This window comes from Haemaphysalis longicornis, unplaced genomic scaffold (assembly GCF_048455015.1).
Source record: "Haemaphysalis longicornis isolate Haplotype H1 unplaced genomic scaffold, Haemaphysalis longicornis Haplotype H1 scaffold_9, whole genome shotgun sequence".
Lineage (NCBI taxonomy): Eukaryota > Metazoa > Arthropoda > Arachnida > Ixodida > Ixodidae > Haemaphysalis > Haemaphysalis longicornis.
In genome coordinates, this window is record NW_027526460.1 from 62,372,494 (window position 1) to 62,392,831 (window position 20,338).

A 20,338-nucleotide genomic window follows, 5' to 3' on the forward strand; every position below is an offset into this window, starting at 1 on the left:
GCTTGGCAACACTGGAAACGGCCACAGACATGGCCGATGCGCCACGGACACGGCGCAGCCTAGGCCACTGCGGCCGCACGCCGAAGATAAAAAAGACACCGGCATGCGTCATCTGCTCCGTTCCAATCCTATTCTAAACTGTGGCACCAACAGCGATGTTATTAATCGCCCTCACAGTGAACTCGGCGCAATATTTTGCGTTCGGCGAAGAGTTCGTAACGTGAAACACAGTCATGTGTTTCACAGTCGTGGTTATCACGGACAAGTGCCGCCATCTCGCGGAACCCGACGTAACGAGCGTGCCGCCGGACGCCGATCGCGGAAGCCGTGGGCATAGAGTTTCTATGGTAGTGGGCGCACTCACACGGTTGCATGGAGGAGAAGAGGGGTGCCTGATCTGCGGGCCATGCGCACAACGTCGCCTAGCAACAGACGCTTGGCCACAGATATGGCGGCGCACACTTGGTTGCCTGCATGCATTCCACACCATTGAATATCGAGGATAGTGGCGCCATGTAAGACTAATGGTAAAAAAGGCGTTCCGCAGTACGCTGCAGTGTAAACCGCGCCCTAACATTCGCTTCAAGACATGTACTTGTTACGTCATCGCAGACGTAACGAAACAGACGATTTACCGGGAGAATCAAAATTTCACCTTGAATTTATTACTTTCTCGGTGGATAAAGCACCGTTCGCTGCCGGACAAGCACTGGGGGCACTATACAAACACCAAATGTTTGGAATAAAATAAACGTGTATTTTGTCTGCACGGCCCCTTAAAGCCTTCTTGGTGCTCGTTTATCATCCAAGAACTTGATACATTTCCGCGCATACATAACTTGTGACTTTTTCTGGTAATTGTGGTCATTTAAATTCTGAAGTGCCCTTATAGGAACTGCAACACAGAGACAACGACAGATACAAACACGAACACATAATTCTTGGTTGTGGGATCCTGTAGGTTGCTACAGACGTCAGCAACAACAGCCTTCATGAACTAGGAAATTTCCAATCCTGGTCAATGTTCGATAGAGTCATGCGAGAGAAAAAATATGATTGGCTTAAAGATACCCATGTAAAATAAACTATGAAAGTAAGCACGCCACTTAACGTGAACATACAATAAACATCATCTCTCGTTCGCTTTTTCGATATCTTCTGGCTTTAGAGAGAGGATTTGCGCAAACTTGAACGTTTCGTTTTGTCGTGTTTCATCCCTACTTTATCTTTTACTCCTTTATCTAGCCTCAACTCTCCTTATCATCTATGCATTTTGTTTTGTCTTGTCATCTGCCACTGCTCAATCTTATTATCTGAGAAGGCGGCTGTAATCCAGACACAAACACATACGTTCATTGCTTGCAGTCGAATACCATGGCAACTGCAACAGAGGAAATGTTCTTTGGTTCTTCCAATCGAAGGTTTCGGCCGGCATCGACCGAAAGCCGGCATCCGACTCCACTGTGCTCTCAGCTTGCGTAATCCACCTAGCCGGGTGTTGGAGAATGTTGCGAAACTGTTGCGATCGACTTCGCACTTCCTGCAAACACGGAAGCACAGGAAGAGGCAAAGCCCCAATTGTTTTGCTATGTCTAGAAAGGAAATTTTTGCGTTGACCCCTCGCAGCAGGCCGGAATACGCACCGTCCGGCTGAAACAAAGTGAAAGATCAGTGCATTGATCTAAACCAATAATGTGTAAAACACATTTTTTTCGGGTTTTAGTGTGGCAGATCCCACGCATACGAAAGAATCCAAGTATATCGAAGCTTTAACCTAGGCATATCTGTGTTGAAAGGAACTTGCATGTGGTAGTTCTTGAAATTCGTATTGTACCCGAACTTGTGTGTGGCATTTTTGGAGTCTTATTGTACTCAAAATACGTGTAGCCTTTTCTGAAAGTCGTATTGCACTCAAACTTCAGTGCGGCCCTTTTTGAAGGTCTTATTGTATTCGACTTTGCGAGTGACATTTTTGAAAGTCGTATTGTACTGTAACTTGAGTGGGGCAAATTTTGAAAGTCTTATTGTACTGAAGTTTGCATGCGGTATTTTTAAAAAGACCTATTGTACTCAATCTTGCGTGTGGCCTTTTTTGAAAGTCTTACTCTACTCAAAATGGCGTGTGCCATTTTTTGAAGATCTCATTGAACTAGAACTTGCATGTTGCATTTCCTGAAAATCCTATTGTACTAGAAATTGCGTGGCCTTGTCTGAAAGTCCCATTGTACTCGAACTTGAGTGCAGCAATTTTTGAAGGTCCTATTGTACTCGACTTTGCGTGTGACATTTTCGAAAGTCGTATTGTACTGGAACTTGAGTGCGGCAAAGTTTGAAAGTCTTATTGTACAGGAATTTGCCTGCGGTATTTTTTAAAAGACCTATTGTACTCTTTCTTGCGTGTGGCCTTTTTTGAAAGTTTTACTCCACTCAAAATTGCGTGTGCCATTTTTTGAAAATGTCATTGAACTAGAACTTGTATGTTGCATTTCTTGAAAGTCTTATTGTACTCGAAATTGCGTGGCCTTCTCTAAAATTCGTATTGTACTCTAACTTGAGTGCGGCAATTTTTGATGGTCTTATTGTACTCGACTTTGCATGCGGTATGCTGGGTGAAGTGGACCTTCCTTTTAACCCCACGGCCTTAACTCGAGCGTCTACGACATATAGCGGGTCTCTGTTCTGGCAGTCTTGGTGCCATAGGAAGCTTAAGAGGGTTCAACGCTGGTCGACCACTCTTGACATGTCGTAGACACTCGAGTCACGGCCCGGGGGTTAAAAAAAAGGTCCCCTTCACTCCGAGTACTCCGAGTGGCACTGGCTACCACCCCGAAGCACAGGAAACAAAAATACCTTAACATAAATACCCTAAAAAGTGGAGGGGAAAATCGCCCCGCCGGTAGCGTAGTGGTTATCGCACCAGACCAGTATTCTGGAGGTCGTGGGTTTGGATCCCACCTGGCGGGCTTTTTTCCTCCGCTTTCTTTCTTTCTTTCCAAATTCTTTATCTATTTCAATGACCTACCACAGCCTCCCCTTTGCTTTCCGAGCTTTTCTTGACTGCCAACTCTTATTTCTCTCTCTCTGTGGTATATATATATATATATATATATATATATATATATATATATATATATATATATATATATATATATATATATATATATGAAGACAGAGAGAGAGATTATAATGGAGCACACAATTTGAACTTCTTTTTCCTTCCCAGCGGAACCGATACCGATGCATCCAAGTTTTGAACTTATGCCTACTGTCTCAGTGATGCAATTTATCTTCTGTTTCTTAAAATACAATTCAACATATGGTCCTTCGTGTTGTAACATTTTAACTTTCATTAGGTTGTCCTACTGTCATGTTACCAAACTTTTGTAGCTACTGGAACACCTGAACAGAATTTTTTGTTGAAGTTCGGCTCCATTTTTTCTCACTTTTACTTGTTATGGTGTTGTTGTTTCGTTCTTTTTTTTTGCACTTTCAAATAGGTAATGTATGTGTTCGACCCTTACTGTAACTTCCCTGAACTTGTGGGATGCCTTCTCAACGAAAACCTTCAGTACTGAAAAAAAAAAAAGACAACAACCCGGAGAAAAAGAAACAGCACCTCGAGATAAAACCAAGAGATTGATGTCCGTATGTTTTATTTCCGAAGAAACCCGCGCGCAGAAAGTGTACTTCAAAAAAGTTACGCCCCAAAACTCCTCTTTTTTTTTGTATTCACTTGTCCCAGGAGAGCCCAACAATGAAACCCTTTGGCCGCTTGAACGCGTCAAGTCCTGCGCTCAACCGGCGGAAATAAAATCGATGCCAGCATAGGTGCGACGTGGGTAACAGGCGGCCAGCAAGCCAGCCAGCCAGCCTTCCAAGAACGCCGCTTTGGGGCCGCCCACGCTTTGTTACGTGCAAAAAGATACGAGTGCAACTGAATGCGGCTACAGGCAGCCCCAAACCGGCGCCGCGACTTTTTTGGCGCGTTTCACCACAGCCTCGTATTGTACGATCCGGGAAAGCTTGCCATGCCGACAGACCGAGCACGAATAAGGAGCAGATAGACGCCCCGTTTTGTTCTCTGAGAGAGGGCGTTTTCAGGCGTTTTCCTGCGACGTTTTCTTTTCGCGCAAAAGTTTCCCCTTTTTTTGCTCTTTCAAGACCGGTTCGCGAGCGCTCAGTCTGACAGACATCCACAACGGAGTGACACACGCAACAGGGCCAGAACTCAGAAGAAAACAAAACTACAGAGTTTTCAGTAGGCACGGGTTTTTATAAAAACAAAAAAAAAAACCACCGGGCACATTGTGTAGACCCGAAACAGAGCATTGCTCCAAAGATTCAAAGTTAGCGCTCGGAATCTTTTACAATAGATCCCGCACGCGGCAAACTTCAAAGTTGCGTATGTGTTTTTCCAACTTAAAACTTTGCATGGCTCACAGCGTGGAAAGCTTCAGCCAAATACATGCCTACGCGTCTCTTTACCGTTGTTGGGTGAGGAATAGTAGCGCCGGCGTTGCATGCTTCCGGCATTGTGCATTCTGGTGTGATGGAACGCCCACAAGCACAAAGAAACTACGGAACCCGATTTCCGTCTGACCTTTCCGTTTATGCCGTTGGGCTAGAGTCGGGAACTTCAGAGAGCAGCGCCATTCGTCTTAAACAGTGTTATTGGCAGCTTCCATCACGTTAAATATACAGGATGACGAATTTACTCTTTCACGGTGTTTTCAGATTATACTCTTAGACAAAAGGGACCAAAATTGGGACCAAATGCGGCCATTAGTCTTCGCGGGCAACCGTTCATCTTCAAGAGGAATAACTGTGGCAGGGTGTATGCGGTGTGCACAAATTCAGGCAGTATGTTTGTTTCCGCCGATGTCTAAAAGACCAACGAGATGCCGAAACGTAACATTTAGTGTCGTTGCTGCGTCATTAGTTCCCTGTAATGGTACCGTCGTTAACATTTCACGCATATGTCTGTGGACAGTTTTAGATGTCCAAAACACAAGTCATTGCAGTCAGAGGGTATTTCACCTAGTCCCATGGGAGAAAATGTCGATGCAACTATAAGAAAAACGACGAGTAATTGGCAAGGAGAGGGGAAGCGCGACGGACGCTCATCGGTGAGGTTATGGTAATGCGCAGTGTTGCACAGAATGCACTCGAGGTAATAAAGTCCAATAAATATTTCAAGCGCGTGAATGATGATACAGGTGTTAGTAAAAATAGCAAACGTTTCTTCCTAAGCGTACTGAATATGGATACGTCTAACAGACGAGAAAAACGAATTAGTGGCTGATGACACCAATGACGAAGTGAATGCGCGCTAGAGCTAAGCGTCGCTTTACTCTCGGTGCATAATTGCCTTGCATACAACCGCGACGACATGGTTGCAACTACTGTTAAGACCCGACGGCATTTCCCAGTCTCGGTCGCCGATCAACGCTAACTTGAAGTTTTCTGGATCAGTAACGTCGAACTTGGCTTCGCCTATGCAGGAAAATGTGGCCTGTCTTATTCTGACTCTCACGCAGACGGCCGTTTTCTCATAACATACTGCAAGACTTAACATATATAGCGAACATAAAAAAAATCCTTAATTTGCGCTAATTTGGGCTGAAACAAATAAACGAGTGGTCCGATCCCCCGGCCTCCCGTCGCAACTAGGCGACAAGTTGCTTGTTTTTTACGTGATAAAACTATGGCTGTGAGTCTGTACTTAGAATAGAGCGGAGCAATATTTCCTAGCGTAAGCAAAGCGCGGTCACGATCACTTGCACGGATAGAAATTGCGACACAAGCTAAAATTAAATGTCACATTCTGAAAAGTTCTGCGCGCTTTACACTTGAATACATACTTTCTACAACTTTCATGTCTAGCCCGTGGCCTAGTGGTAGCGTATTAGGTTTGTGTTGCGGATGTCGTGGTTCGATGTCGTCTTGGGATGGTGTTTTTTTCTCTGCGACTCCCTTATAACAGTTCGTCATTGGGGAGTACCGGAACGAACCAACCGGGTGGGGAACTAACTATTCGTCCGGTGGCATTTAGTACCAAAGGGCTTGAATGCTTGCGGAAATGTCATTCAGCCCCCCAGAACACGAACATTTGGTCCTTTTTGCCTAGGAGTGATCACTTCGGTGGACCTACGTTGAACCTTCTACAAATAAAAGCACCATAAACAGATGTTTCTACAGCGGATGTACCTTCCTACCTATGCTACAAGCATTGTATTGCGAATATGCATTCAGAAGGCAAAACCTTTTCCGCCGAAAAAGATTTGTGTAACAATCGAACTTCCGATTCGGTCTTTTTTGCTTGGTAATATGGTAATATCATGCCTTTATATTGCTGCAGGCAGGAGCAGCCGTCGTCAACAGTCTTGATTTATTCTTACTTATTCACGTACCCAATTGTTTGCTAGAAATGTCACAGAAGAAAGTAGGTTACACAATACTGCAACAAAAAGAATTCTGAGCGCTTCCACCTTGGGTAAAGGGAAGTCCAGTGAAGCTGGGCATCTGGTGTGATTTGTTATTTCCATGTTTATTTATATTGAATATCTGCTATGTTGAATTACAAGGACAGTGGTGCCATCTCTACCTCACGGACTAAGACTCACATGATTGGCGGGTAAACACAATGATGTGTTATGACTGGGCAGCTATGCGAATCCCGGCGCAGGCTCTAACGTGCCGCACCGATGGCCGACAAAGAGCGCGATGCATTGTGGTGGGAGAGAGACGCCGCGTGTAGCGCCGAGTATGCACGAGCTGGGAAAAAGGGGGCGGAGGTAGGCAGGAGCATAAAGTCGGTTTGTAACCATACTTCATCCGTAGACGGCCATGCTTCACTGTGCAAGACAAAATATTGGAAAGCCATCTTACAAAGACCAAGCTTACGCCCATTCTCTTAAAGTCGGGTTCACCTCTATACACAAGCGCAGTGGTGGAAAGACGTTTTCTGGTGCAATATATCCGTTTGGTATGACATTATTTTTTTTATTTTTAACACGGAAATGTTTTATGCCGGGGTCCACGAAGATCTCACTGACGTCGTATCCGTCACGGAAATCACATCGCCAGACCAACTTCGATTGACGCGGCTGCGCCGGGATTTGAACCAAGAACTCTTTCGCTGCAACGGGAGGTCGAAATGCGCGCCCGAATGCGCTACGAACGGGCGCGCAAACAGGACGACAAATGCGCCTTATCTCCTTCACTTCAGATGATGCTGCCGTCTAGGAGAGGCGAGCGAAGTAGTGCGTCATGATGCTAATGAGCGTCGAAAGTTCGCACCTCGATGAAAGCGCCCACGTGTACGGGGAACACGCAGCGTAACCTGCGGAGAACCCTGTAAGGAAACGACCACGCAGTAAGATCTACGCCTACTTGCGAATGTAGCGCTCGTAGCACGGTCCGATGCTCCTTTTGCTGCAGTGGACCGTGTGTTCACCAAACGATTCCCTGACAACCCGTTTGATTTCGTTCGCACGGACGATTTGCGAGCGATTGTGGTTTCAGTCTGATTTAGGCAATGCTCGGGCACGTGTAATCCAGAGTCTAATCTTCATGCTTGTAACGGTGCAATGCCGACGAAATATAAATAGTAGCAATGTGCAAGTTCACATCGATGGACAATAAACATTCAACTCCTCCTGTGAAGGCACATTTCACTTTCGTGTTTTACCGGTCCCTATGGAAGAAGGATCAGCCACATTTTTATGAATTTTTTCCACACCTAGAAAATTGTTGGTTTACGCTCGGTCTGTCGCCCAAGACGGTTTACTAGATTGTAGCCGTAGACAGCTTCGGTGTAAGTATACTCAATATTAAAACCAATATTCAAACGCAAATACTGGTCATCATATAAAGTCTATGCAAATTAAAAAATGGGTGTTTCGTCTGCTTTACTATCATTTGAGAAGACGAAAAACACAAGAAATCCCAACTGAAATTGAAAACTGGTAGTACGCAAGCATCTTTATTTGGCGGCACTGTCTAGGCCAGCAAATTCACCGTAGAACTAGGTAAGTTGCATTTGGCGTTTATACTTATGCAAGCTTTGACAAGCTAATCACTGGCCCATGTCTGCAAATAAGTTTGGGCCTTCGTTGCCTACACTTAATCCGACGAGATTAAAGGGGATAAAAAGTGCGTTCTTGGTGCAATGAAAATTTAGTTCTGCAGGAGGTACAATATCGGATTTCTTCAAATTGGCAGGAGCTCACCGCGATTGCAGGCCTCATATTCGGCAGCATCACGTGAGTATTATTCAGGCCCTAAAGAATTCTATGAGGGGTGTTAGTTCATGCGGTGGGCATATCGCTCCACAAAAAAACCCCGTTCCCGGCGATACAAATAAACGCCCGCATTTAAACATGCATTTAATTAAATCAGGGATAAGGACGACCTCGTTAACAGCTTATTGCAAAAAGGTAAAACGGCACCACGTGTCCAGTACACTGGGCGCTCAGCCAAGTGTCAACAATCGCATTTGATTTTCCCCAGGAGGGTAAAAGCATCTGCTTTCCTCTCCCCGAGGGGCGACAGTGCAGTCACGCGTACTTTACAAAAACAATCCAGAAGTGTTAAAACGGGCAGATCAGGCGCTACTCCCCCGGGGGGCATAAATTTCCGTCACTGTGGCGCTCTCCCCAAAAGGGCTGGTGGAGGCACTGGAGAGCCGCTTCGTATGCGTCGAGTCAACATCAGTCTCCGGAGACGTTATCACGGTCCCGTGTTTTCGTTTTTACTTCGTGAGAACTAGGCGCAGAGAGCGTTTAAAAAAAAATCCCCCAGGGAAAGTGCACTAGGCAATCTTGACGCAACCCGCAAGCGCTGAGTTATGGCAAATCGATTCTCTATAGCCTCAGCCGTCCTCTAACGGCTCGCGTGGTAGCGTCGCATCGCTGGGCCAGTAGCCCTCGAGCAGAAGGGGATGCGCATTTTGTTTGCGGAGGAAATTTGGACTAGCTTGAGCGACAACGAGTAAGGCGCCTCGCCTAATGTGACCCGCTCGCACATTTTCGTTTTGATTTTGGCAGCAGCCGGCATAAACGTTAGGAATGCAAGCGGAGGACAGGGAAAAATAGATAAGTGCCATTTGAAGAATTCAACTCAGATTGCATTCTTTTCCTCGAACGCACTGCCGTCATACTCTTCTTTACCTTATTGGCGTCATTGATGTTGTTTCCGGCTATTCGCGTTCTGAACTTTGTTGGTCAGGAAATATTCTAACAGATGCTTCCAAGCTCCCTACTTTTGCGCCCTCATTTTATATGCTCCCAACGGAAGTCAAAAGACTCAAGTTTCTCCATTTCGCTTCTAACATGACCTGCTCCAGAAGCAGCTGCGTTTAACTCATGTCAAGCCGACTCCCTTCCAACTGCGCAATTCGTCGGCAAGGTTTTTAAAATTGCAAACGCTCAGTTTCCTGTTTTTTAAACATCACCAGCGCATGAAACAGAACGTGCGGAAAAACGTCTATGGCGCAGAAACATAAAATCGGCACATAGGTAAAGTTACCCATGACGCGTTAGTCCCGCAAGCACGTCGTGTATCTTCTCGACAATCCTTTGTTCACAGTTGCTCTGCCAAATAGTGGTCTCTTGCGGTGCTTTCTGAGCCTATGTTCACCTTGCGAATCGTCGAAATCCGTTAAAAGCTCTGTCACATTCGCACACCAACGCTTGGCGGTTTCTCACAATTGCCAACAGACTCCTGGAAAGCTGGCACAAAGTGTAGAAGGCACGTTAGATTGTTTGTAGGCCTTTTCCTTGGCATTGATTTCTTCGTAGTCCTTGTGTACAGATCGCAGGACACTCGTAACCCCGCAATCAAAAGCTACGAAGATGTATTACTGTGGCATCATGGAACCAGTGTCACAGACGAGTTACGTAGCAGTGAGGTATCACCAGGGGTAGCCATGCTGCTTTTGCATTTAAAGCACATTTAAGAACCCCGCGGAATTTTTTATCCCTTCGAAGTAGAGTGAAAATATAGGTAATTTCTCTCCCTTCTGTTGGCAGCCTTCGCTCATACTTAAGTACCTTAACCGCGCGTGCCCATGTTGCGTCGGAGTAGGGTAGTGGTTATAAAACTTTTCTGTCAGTACGCCTCCCTGGATACGCCTCCCTGGACAGTTCGACATCCACCTCAATGCGGCCGTACGACTACAAAGGAAAGTGTCGAATCCTGGACTAGGACGAATTTTCTCCAACTGCAAAGTTATGAGAAAGCTGTACAGCTTTCCTTCGTAGCCGTACGGCTGCATTGAGATGGATGTCAAACTTTCCTTCGCAGAAACTTACTCGACCTTGGATATTTCTCCTAAATCTGGTCGATTAACACCCTGGATTCAATTGCGGCCCGGTTAAAAAACACCTTGATTTGTTTAGTTGGCTGAAGGCGCATGTGTCCTTGGTACCGTCTGCGGCTCACAACGTTTGAAACACTTAGCTAATTACGGTATAGCGTTGGGATTATTCAAGCACAGCTAGGGGGGCGAGATGCCCTTGGCAGCATTTTCTAACCTTTTGAATTCTTTGCAGAGGCGCGTGACAAGCCTGGATAAACGTTACCACCCCCGGCATGCTGGCAGGCTATTGTGGCGGCAGGCAATGGAGCTATAGCTCCATTTGCAGAATTGCAGAAGGTGTTGTAGTGCTTCTTTGATTTGTACCCGAGTACATATACTCGGGTACAAATCAAAGAAACACTACAACACCTTCTGCAATTTTTTTAAAATCTTAAATACTTTCAGAACGTAGTCACCAAATACATCCTGTACTCAGAATAGCGTGTCATGAAGTACCTCTGACCAAAATTATTGCTCTATGCCCAAAAGATAAGTTAGAAATTTGCTCAAAACATTTTTCTCTCTTTCCGGCACGCCAAATTCTTTGACGGCTCGAATTGCGTCATTGCAGTGGCGGAGTGACTATTGGCCGCTTCCTTTCTATTGAAGCAATTTACACATTCGATAACTATTTTATAAAACTGCCTCAAAGCAAACCAGAAAAAGGAAGTCGGATAGTAATGCTGCGACAACAAAATCCGGCAGTGCCGCTTCGTGCTGTTAATAACTATAGTTGTGATAATAAGTCCAGACGCAAATGAAAGAGTGTAAGCATTTATGAGAAGTGCGGCCGAGTTCCTCTTTAGGAACGGCAATAGCTTATGTTGTGTATAGCTCCGTCGAAGTGACGAACCCGGACACCAACGCACGCGCGCGACTTGAGAAAGAAGCTTGCGCTTAATGCGCGACATCGTCTGCATTTTATCAGGCAAGAAAAAAAAGGCGCCAAAAAAATTGTGTCACTTTCAAAATACCCTCAGTAACGCACTGTTTGCGCCGCTCGAAAGAACAGCTGGCAGCGGTGATGAAGCTCAGGAGGAGGAGGAAACAACTTTATTGGGAAAACACCTGCTGCGGGGACGCGGCCTAGGACGTCGTGATAGCTGGGCCCCTGTCAAGGCTTACTTGCGCGTCCTCTGTTGGAGGAGCACTTTCAGGCCGTTGACGGTTCAGGGCAGCCCTCACCAGCTGGACGGCCTGGAGTTGTGAGTTGTAATTGACATCTCTCGCTGCTGCTGTAAGCTGCGGCGGGAGCATGCCTTTCGCTTCTTCTGGATGAGTTCGGCAGTCCCATAAGACATGGGCCTCCGTGGTGATAGCCGCCACCACTGGCGACCTATACACGGCGGGCAGCATCAAAGCCAAAGACACGAAAAACGCTGAAGAAATGGCCATCGCCTTGGCGTTCACTAATCCGAAATGCTCCACGGTGTTAAGGGACTCTCGCTCAGCGATCACCAGTTATGCTACAAACAGTGTGACCCCCAGTGTTGTGAGGGTGCCCGGTACCCTACCCCCCCGGTCGACACCAGTGACTATAAGATGGTTCTCGGCACACGTGGGCCCATTGAACTCACGAGAAGGGCACAGCTACCGCAACGAGGAGGCGGACCGGACTGCACACGCGCTTACCAGCCGCGAAGAGTCCGAGAGTCCGAGCCTCCCACCAGGGTTGCAGGTGCCTGAAGAAACGACACCACTCACCACATACAGGGAGATCCTGGAGTGGTACCGACATAGCCGCAGGACCTTTCCCCCACCCAATCCCAAATGAACAAGGAAAGAGTCAGTGGTATATAGACAATTGCAGACGAACTCTCTACTGACCCCAGTGATAGCTAAGCATATATGTCCAGAAGTGTATACCAGTGATCTGTGCAAACTAGGAAGCGCAGGAACTGCCGTGGTCGTTCTCAAGTTGTACCCGACTATCACCAGGTCACATGCCGTTCAGAAGTCCCGCTGTTAAGTTGGCACACGGGTAAAAAAATTAACGGTATGTGTCTGAGCGCACCGCAGTAGAGGTAGAAATACCGACACACTCACTGCTGTACGCCGCAAATAGACGGCATACCCTGCCAAACGCCAAACCAAATTTCAGGATAATGAAATGTTAGTACCTGAAGCAGTGATATTCCGTGCGAGATATTTTCCCTTTTTCAGGGAATTTACGGCTGTAATTTTTGCCAGTAGGGAAAAAGGGAATCTGTATTAGAAGCAGGGAATATTAGGAGTCATGGAGTAACAAAGAAAATTATTCTCAGTAAACAAGGCCTCGCATCATTTATTAATCTGTTTTGTATAAAACAGTTCTCCAAGCACTTCGCCGGATTTATGTTGACATATCTGCGGTCGTGTTCCCGCAAGCCGCAAGCATCCAAGACCGTTTCCAATCCAGCTCATAAAACAGGAGGGAGCATAGAGAAAAGAATATTCAATGAGAACGAGCTAGTAAAGCGGTTAGAGTTGACCAGATCTGCCGAGTTTAAACCATAGAATTTTTACCAACCTATACTGGAGGGAAATCTGGCGCTGCAAACGCGGGTGGTCGTCGTCGCGGAAACTGCAGCTGGCGACGTTCCTCGCCTACTTGGCTTGGTTCGCCACAAGGCTTAGTTTTTGTCTCGAAGCCAAAGTTAACAAAAAAGCGTAGCACTTTTTTCTTGCTCATCTTGCATGAAGTTTCTAAATGATGGCTAAAAAAAAATCTTTGCGGAGCTTCAATTTTATAATAACGAAACAAATTTGATTATTCGTTTAAAGTAATATTGTTGCTTTTTTGCAGCCAGAGGCAACTTTTCAGCCAGTTTTTGAACCATGCCATGGACAAGACGAACGTGCCGGCCCGGTACATGACGGGACGTTCACTGAAGCGCGTCTCGCATATACAGTGGCTCCAGATTTCCCTATAGTATATATTGGTATGAAACTCTCTGGTTTAAACCAAATGCAGTTGCTAGCCCTACTCGAGCCGAGAGCGCAGGCGGATTTTTTGTAGCGTAAGCTACACTGGCCGAGGTTGAGCAGTTTCGCGCGGACCTTGAAGGGCCGTGCGGAGCAAGCGCGGGGAGCATTGGATTGGATTGAATTGTATTGGATTTGAATTAGATATACCATACAACTGGAGTACGGGCGTGTAGAGAATTGGGTCTGCACATTCTCCTGTATGCGCATTCCAGAGGAGTGACGGCATAGCCGCAGCAGACGCAGTGGCGCCGGCGTGTGCCCATCTGTGCGCTCCATTGTGCAGTAGCCAAGTCTGACGCTGCGCCAGAGCCGCTTAATAGCCGTTTCGCGTGCCTCCTGGAGAGCCGTGCTGCGCATGCGCGAGAAGCAGTGACTGGACTGGACTGGACTGGACTGGACTGGACTGGACTGGACTGGACTGGACTGGACTGGACTGGACTGGACTGAACTGGACTGGACCAGACCAGACCGCACCGGACCGGACCGGACCGGACCGGACCGGACTAGATTGGATTGAATTGGGAATCGTTTTAGCACCAGTAAGCATGATAATCAGCTAATCCTAAACAACCACGAAACCGAAGAATAACCAGCTGAAGCTTAGCTTACGCTACGTATATCCTGGCAAAGCCGAGCTAAGCCACTGCTTTTTTTCTCTGTGCCGTTATTTTGTTGCGTGTTGCGCCGCTCACAAAAGAGTGAGAAAGAGGGGTTTTCTTTATATTTTATTTTAGTGCGCAGTATATTGGCGGTCGCTACTGTGGTTTGACGTCAGCGTCGTAACTGGGCAAACGAAGACAGAAAGAAAACAACGGAGGAACGTGTGGCAAGTGTGAGGTGGAGGGCAGTGTGCTAAGCCCGCACGAGACGCTCCTCGGCGGGAACGCATGGCGAAAGTCTGACGGGGAGGCAGTAAGACATGCTGGGCTGTGGCGATGCCCTGCGCGATGACGCCATGGGAGCATGTGCCGTCGCACGCTCGAAGATGATTTGCGCTCATTTTTAAAGACAATAGTCTTTCTTTGGCTACTTAAACCCAGAAATTTTGTTCTGTCTGTATGTCTGTCTGTCTGTAAGTCTGTCTGTCTGTAAGTCTGTCTGTCTGTGACTCGATTCAGCCACCCGATCAAAGTAATACAAGGCCTGCGCAATAGTCTTATATAGTCACAGCTAAATCTACCCGTCTAAGTACGTCGGGAAAACGTGCGTCGGGAAAACGTCGGGAAAGTACGTTCGTCGGGAAAGTACGTCGGGAAAACGTTCATACTTGTCAACATTGTTGAAGAAGAACAAAACATTACGCAAATATAAAACAACAAATTAATACAGAAGTTATATTTGCAGTGTTCCCTGATAAAAATCATACATGCTTGGATTTTTGCCAAATTAAATACTTCATCAACTGCAGAAAAAAAATCACTGCGCCGTCGCCTGCTGTCGCCCGCGCCACTATAGCTTCTGGCGTCATTTTAAGAAATCAACCGGAAGCAGTTACGAATGGTTCCACTAGATATATGTTCCACGTTCTGCTTGGAACGCTTGTGGAGTAGGGCACGTGGTTCTATAAACGCTGAAGTAGGGCGCCTCGATTAACGCGCGTCTCCGCCGTACAGCAGCGTTGGCATCGAGACACCCGGTTTGGAGCAGTATAACGCGGTAAATTTAAAATGATTTAAGCAAACCTTTGGCGTCTTTACCTTGAGAGGAGCGCGACGCAAGAGGAACAACATGAGAGGTGAGCGGGAAAGCGAAGGGGGGCATTTACTTGGCAAAGGTCGATAAAGACTATCGTCTTCTGTCGACATTTGCTACGAAAAGAGCAGATACGCGGCCAATTTTTAAGACGCAGTTTGCGCTGCCGACGCAGAGGCTTACCATCACTGCCATCGGGAGAACTCGCGAGTGCGTGCTGCCTCACCGCACTGCTGCACCAGGAGTGTGAGGCAACGAGTGAGGCAACAACGAGTGAGGCAACCAGTGGATGTGCGTCGCGGCCTCCTCGTTGCGTGACTCATCGGAACCGCGCGACATTTGCCCGGGAGGTTCAAACACGGTTTACAACAACATGCTCGGCGGCGGCGATGTGCTGCGAGATAACGGCAGAGTATCAAGTGCCGCCGTGCGTTCGCTGATCACGCGATCAGTTCCTGAAACGCAGCAGCTATGCGCCGTGACCGAGAAGGCTGCAGTTCGCGCTGCACACATAATATTTTGCATTAGGGAGTTAGGAATCGTAAGGAATTTGTTTTCCTCTTATCTCACCTTTTTTTGACTCCGTGTTTCAGCACGCGTTTTGTATTATTTTCCTAAAAGGAATGCGATGCGAATTTTTCAAAAAATGAACGCTGTAATTTTTGCTCGTGCTTCAGCTTCGGCTTGAATCTGCCCCATAAAAATGTTGACACATATGAACCACACAACTGGTGTAAAGTATTCTATAAATATTCTGATTGATTGATTGTAGGGTTTAACGCGCCGACGCAACGCAGGCGATGAGGCGCGCCGTAGTGGAGGGCTCCGGATTAATTTTGACCACCTGGGGATCTTTAACGTGCGCCGAAATCTCGTACACACGGGCGTTGTTGCTTTTCGCCTCCATCAGAAAAGCGGCCGCCGCGGCCGGGAATCGAACCCGCGACCTCGTGCTCAGCAGCGCAACGCCTTAGCCACTGAGCCACCGCGGCGGGTATTCTATAAATATTCTAAGTTTCTAGACTCGATTAATACAAGACACATAAATGACTTCAGCGGTTCGTTGCCAAGCGCAAAAAAACAAAACTGACTAGCACGAAGAGTGCAAATAAAAATGCGATTCAAGCACTTCACACTACTGGGTGCTTTGCAAAGAGAGCCCCGCAATACAACAGGGAGAATGGTGGGTGGGGGGGCGGACCTGTAGACAACAATTCTTTTTTGCATTGCATCTAATTTAAATGCAAATTCTCAGAAGTGGCGCTTCAAGCCCGATTTTTGTTGAATCGTACCTTCCAGCTTTCACGTGCAAGTGCTCGCATAACATACGAAACGTACAAACATACCTTACAAAACGTAACGTACAAAAGGCTACAAAATAAACTGCCGGGTGCGTGCATGGTGTAAAGAGAACATGACGTTTCACTGATGCACATGCGTTGGGACTAACATCTCAGTAGCGTGCGTCACGCTATAGAATAAACCTTTCTGAAATGATGAAGAGCAGTCATACCCTCACCCGAAATCCCAAATCTTCGCTAGCTGCCCAAGACCACATCGGCAATTAACACGCCGTCGTTACGCGCTTCCTACTGCAGTCGATTTAGGCTCTACTAATTGCAAAGTTCTACATAGAGTGCCATTAGTCATTACCCATTCCCATACTTTGTGAAAAAGGGTTCCCTCCGCGCATCGTTCATTAGGCGATCTGGACGATGAGCGGCGAGGAGAAATGGAACGCTTCTAATTTTACATGGGCCACACCTTGCGATGTGAAGGCTTTAGAAAAACTTCTTGTTTCACTAGTTGGTTGCACCTCGAAGAAACACTTCTGTTCTCTCACTACCTCTGTGTTTGGGTGTTTAACGCTCTAAATATGTCGTCAAACATGTTAGTCTCCGTGGACTAGCCACCGTGTACGTTAGTTGTCATTCCTACCACGCAGTAGCGAATTATGAGGGCTAACAACTTTGTTATTCGCAGACCTTGCCACGTGGTGCGGAACTATATAATACACGATTCTTAATAACGCCTTTAGTAACAGTCACACACACATGTGCGCATACACGCACGCGCATATTTATACACCCGAAAAAACGTTCCTGGCTATTAGAGAAAAACACAAGATTATACGGACGTTTCCGCCGGGGGGACCGGTCGGTACGCCGCCGAAATTTCTGCATTAATGTTATGTTCTTTCCCTCAGACTATTCAATCGCTTGCCCATGCTCGCTTCCATACACATAAGCTCGCTCGCTTACAAATATGCTCGCTTGCATATGTCTACATCGTTCGTCCCTGCTCTGTTCTCATCAATGCATTATAACGTGCAAATAAAAAAAAACGGTTGCGGTGATGCGCCGCAGACGAATCGTCCGCCTGCTGCCGCGAGGAACTGCGTGCCCAGGGGAAATCCTGACAAGGCCATCGACGACACTGAAAGGTCGGTAGCTCAAGACGCCAGAGGGCTTTTTTCTCCCAGGGGACAAGGCGACAGAGAGGCACTAGGGGTGGGTTCGAATTTAGACAAATGCTAGCCAGTTTCAGTCAAGCACCGGCGGGGTCTCGTCAACCTCCTAGCGTTGCCAAATTGATTCCGGTCTGTTTCATTTTGTTCGCTCGTGTAGCCGGCCAGCGCCTCCCCTTTTATGGAATTCTTCATTGTTTCATTTTAAGGAGCTCACCAGGCGAAGCGAAAAAACATTACAGCGAAGAAAATGAGATTGGGTCGGGAAAACGTTTAGAACAGCTGCTCCACATTGGCGAGATGAGTTCCAGAAACAGCCGGCCGTGAAGGAGCGCAAAAATAGCTGGCAGAAATGTTCCTATCTCAGGAAGCAGTGAGTCAGCTCTTTCTCCGTCCAACGGGACGGTCAGAAAAATTCACTCGACGATGTCTCATTATGCTCATTCCTGGTTGGATAAGACGCCACATTAGGATAAGTATTCGAATAAATTTTAAGCCCCTAACCCCCCCCCCCCCCCTCGCTGAATTTGTAGATTGGTTTTAGGGGAATATGCCGCTCCTGGCTGCCCACTGCTCAAATTTTGCACAATTCTCTTTCCATCTGAAATGACCAGCACGTCTGTATACCTTATGTCTTACCTAACGCAAGTGCGGTAGCCTTTGGCCCATGGCGTGTCTGTGTCGTCATAAAAACTTGCAGCATGAAAATGATAGGTTTACAGGCCCTCCTTTTGAAAAATCCTTTGAAAAGCGCAGCACTGAAAACGTCCGAAAAAAAAGAACAACACAGTGAGCCCTTACTCTAAACTGAAGTTTAATCAGGAAAACCCAAGAACATATAACCTCCCAGTGTAGAACATATAGCCTCCGCGCCTAAAGTGTAGTCGCATGTAAGGTACGCACGTTTGATTGCACTTTACGTTATTTTCTGAAAATAAATTTGTTAACTGCCAAAAAAGATTTAACATATCAAGAGAATCGCATGCTAGCAAAATACATTCTCTTTTCTGACCACTTTTTTTCGCATGCAGTTCGCGCTTTGCTCCACATCTCTCGTGTTCGGGGTTAAAATATGTAATTTTGGACAAATCAGCCGCGAAAATGAAACTATGAACGAGACCCAGGTTTAACGTGTTTTCTTTTCAGGCGAGTTAAGCTGCCACTGAATAGCCTGAGTAATTCAGTCCGAACTTTGCATTATTTAGGTGCACCTGAAGCATACCGTTACTGCACACCTCTTAACGGTGTTCTTCGATATTATATATGTTACGTGTACTTTCATTATTTCTTGTTGCGTTTCCTGGGTCACTTCTTAATGTAAGAAAGTATCTGTTTTCTGTTCTTGGAAAATAAGATTTCTCACGTGCGTGTTTATACAGGTTGTCGCGACGTTAAATGAGTTAAATCTTTTTTCCCTAAGAAACGCCGCTCGGTTCCCGCCCAAATTTTGCATGAACGTTGCATTTTTTTAAAGACGATAGTCTTTCTTGAGCTACATAAACGGCAAAATTTTGGTCTGTCTGTCTATATGTATGTCTATCTGTCTGTGACTCGATTCAGCCAGCCGGCCAAAGTAAAACAGACGCTGCGCAAGTGTTACATACTCACAGCCAAATCTAAATGTCTAAGTCCCGTGTCATTGTTCATACTTGTCAACATTGTTGAACAAGAACAAGATATTACGAAAATATAAAGCAGAAAATCAATACATGGGTGATATTTGCAGTGTTCCTCTATTAAAAAAAATACCGATGCTTGCTTTTTGCGATAGCTAATAATCTGCAGAAAACCGTCGCCTGCTGTTGCCCGCGCTACCCGGCGCTATTCGCAAAAATCAAACAGCAACAGCAATTAACGGTTCCGCTAGGTACGTTCCGCGTTCCGCTTGGAACGCTCGTGGAGTAGGGCAACGTGGTTCTATAAACATTGTAGTAGGGTGCCTGGGTTCACGAGTGTCTCCGTCGTACGGCAGCGCTGGCATCGAGGCACCCGACTTGGAGCACTGGAACGCGGTAAATTTAAATTGACTTGAGCAAACCTCTAGCGTGTTATCTTGGAAGGAACGAGACGGGAGAAGAACAGCAGGAGAACTGAACAGGAAAGAGAAGGGATGCATTTACTAGCCAGGGGCGCCAGTCGACTATCGTCTTGCATAGACGTTTGCAACGAAAGGAGCAGAGCCGCGGCCATTTTTTTTACACCGGGAGCAACGAGTGTCTACCTGCTCATTTAGAAAATGAAAGTAACTTTTGTCTAAGAGAAAATTGCGGCCAATTCGTACGTTCATGCCCGGCTTGGAACAGAGGCGCTTTCTTGATTTTGTGAGTTGTACATGGTGCTAACCACAATTTTTCTTCCCGTACTGTTTCGTTTTATTTATTTTTTTACTTTCGTGCCGTAGGGGTACGCAGAGCTGTCAAACTGTTGCGTTGGTTCTTTCTCTCAATTTCGACGGTGAAGTTGCAGACTTAGGTGATGTTTTTTACCTATAAATGACGTAGTTCTTGTATGCAGATACTTTGTTCCGGAAATTTTGCCGTAGCGTTTTGTTTTCGTTACGCGAATGTGGCTAGTGTAGGCGTCTACGTAGTCGGGTTGCTAGTGAGTTTAGTGTGTATGTTACTTGTTCTAGTAATTCGAATCACAAAGCATGATGCTGAGGGGAGGAAAGGGTCTCGTGCACATGGAAGCACGTTTCGACGGACTTAGGCTCGAGACGCGCGAGCCGTTGCACTTCGTTGGTCTTGCCATCGTAATGAGCTAAACGACTGCCTCTCTTGCGGAAGTACCCCGCACGCTCCGTTCAGCGCCGGCGGCTAGGCCAGTGGCACCGGTGGCCCCAGTCTCGTGCC

The 20,338-nt window shown here is 46.6% G+C and overlaps 1 protein-coding gene and 1 non-coding gene across 2 annotated transcripts in view; one reads left to right on the forward strand and one right to left on the reverse strand.

Moving 5' to 3' along the window:
- The window catches only part of LOC144151719 (glutamate receptor ionotropic, kainate 3-like), a 656,159-nt gene that overhangs the window by 385,210 nt on the left and 250,611 nt on the right, over nucleotides 1–20,338 (reverse strand). The window lies entirely within an intron of this gene.
- Nucleotides 2,891–2,963, forward strand: Trnat-agu (transfer RNA threonine (anticodon AGU)). Its single transcript has one exon. It is a non-coding gene; the product is annotated as a tRNA-Thr (tRNA).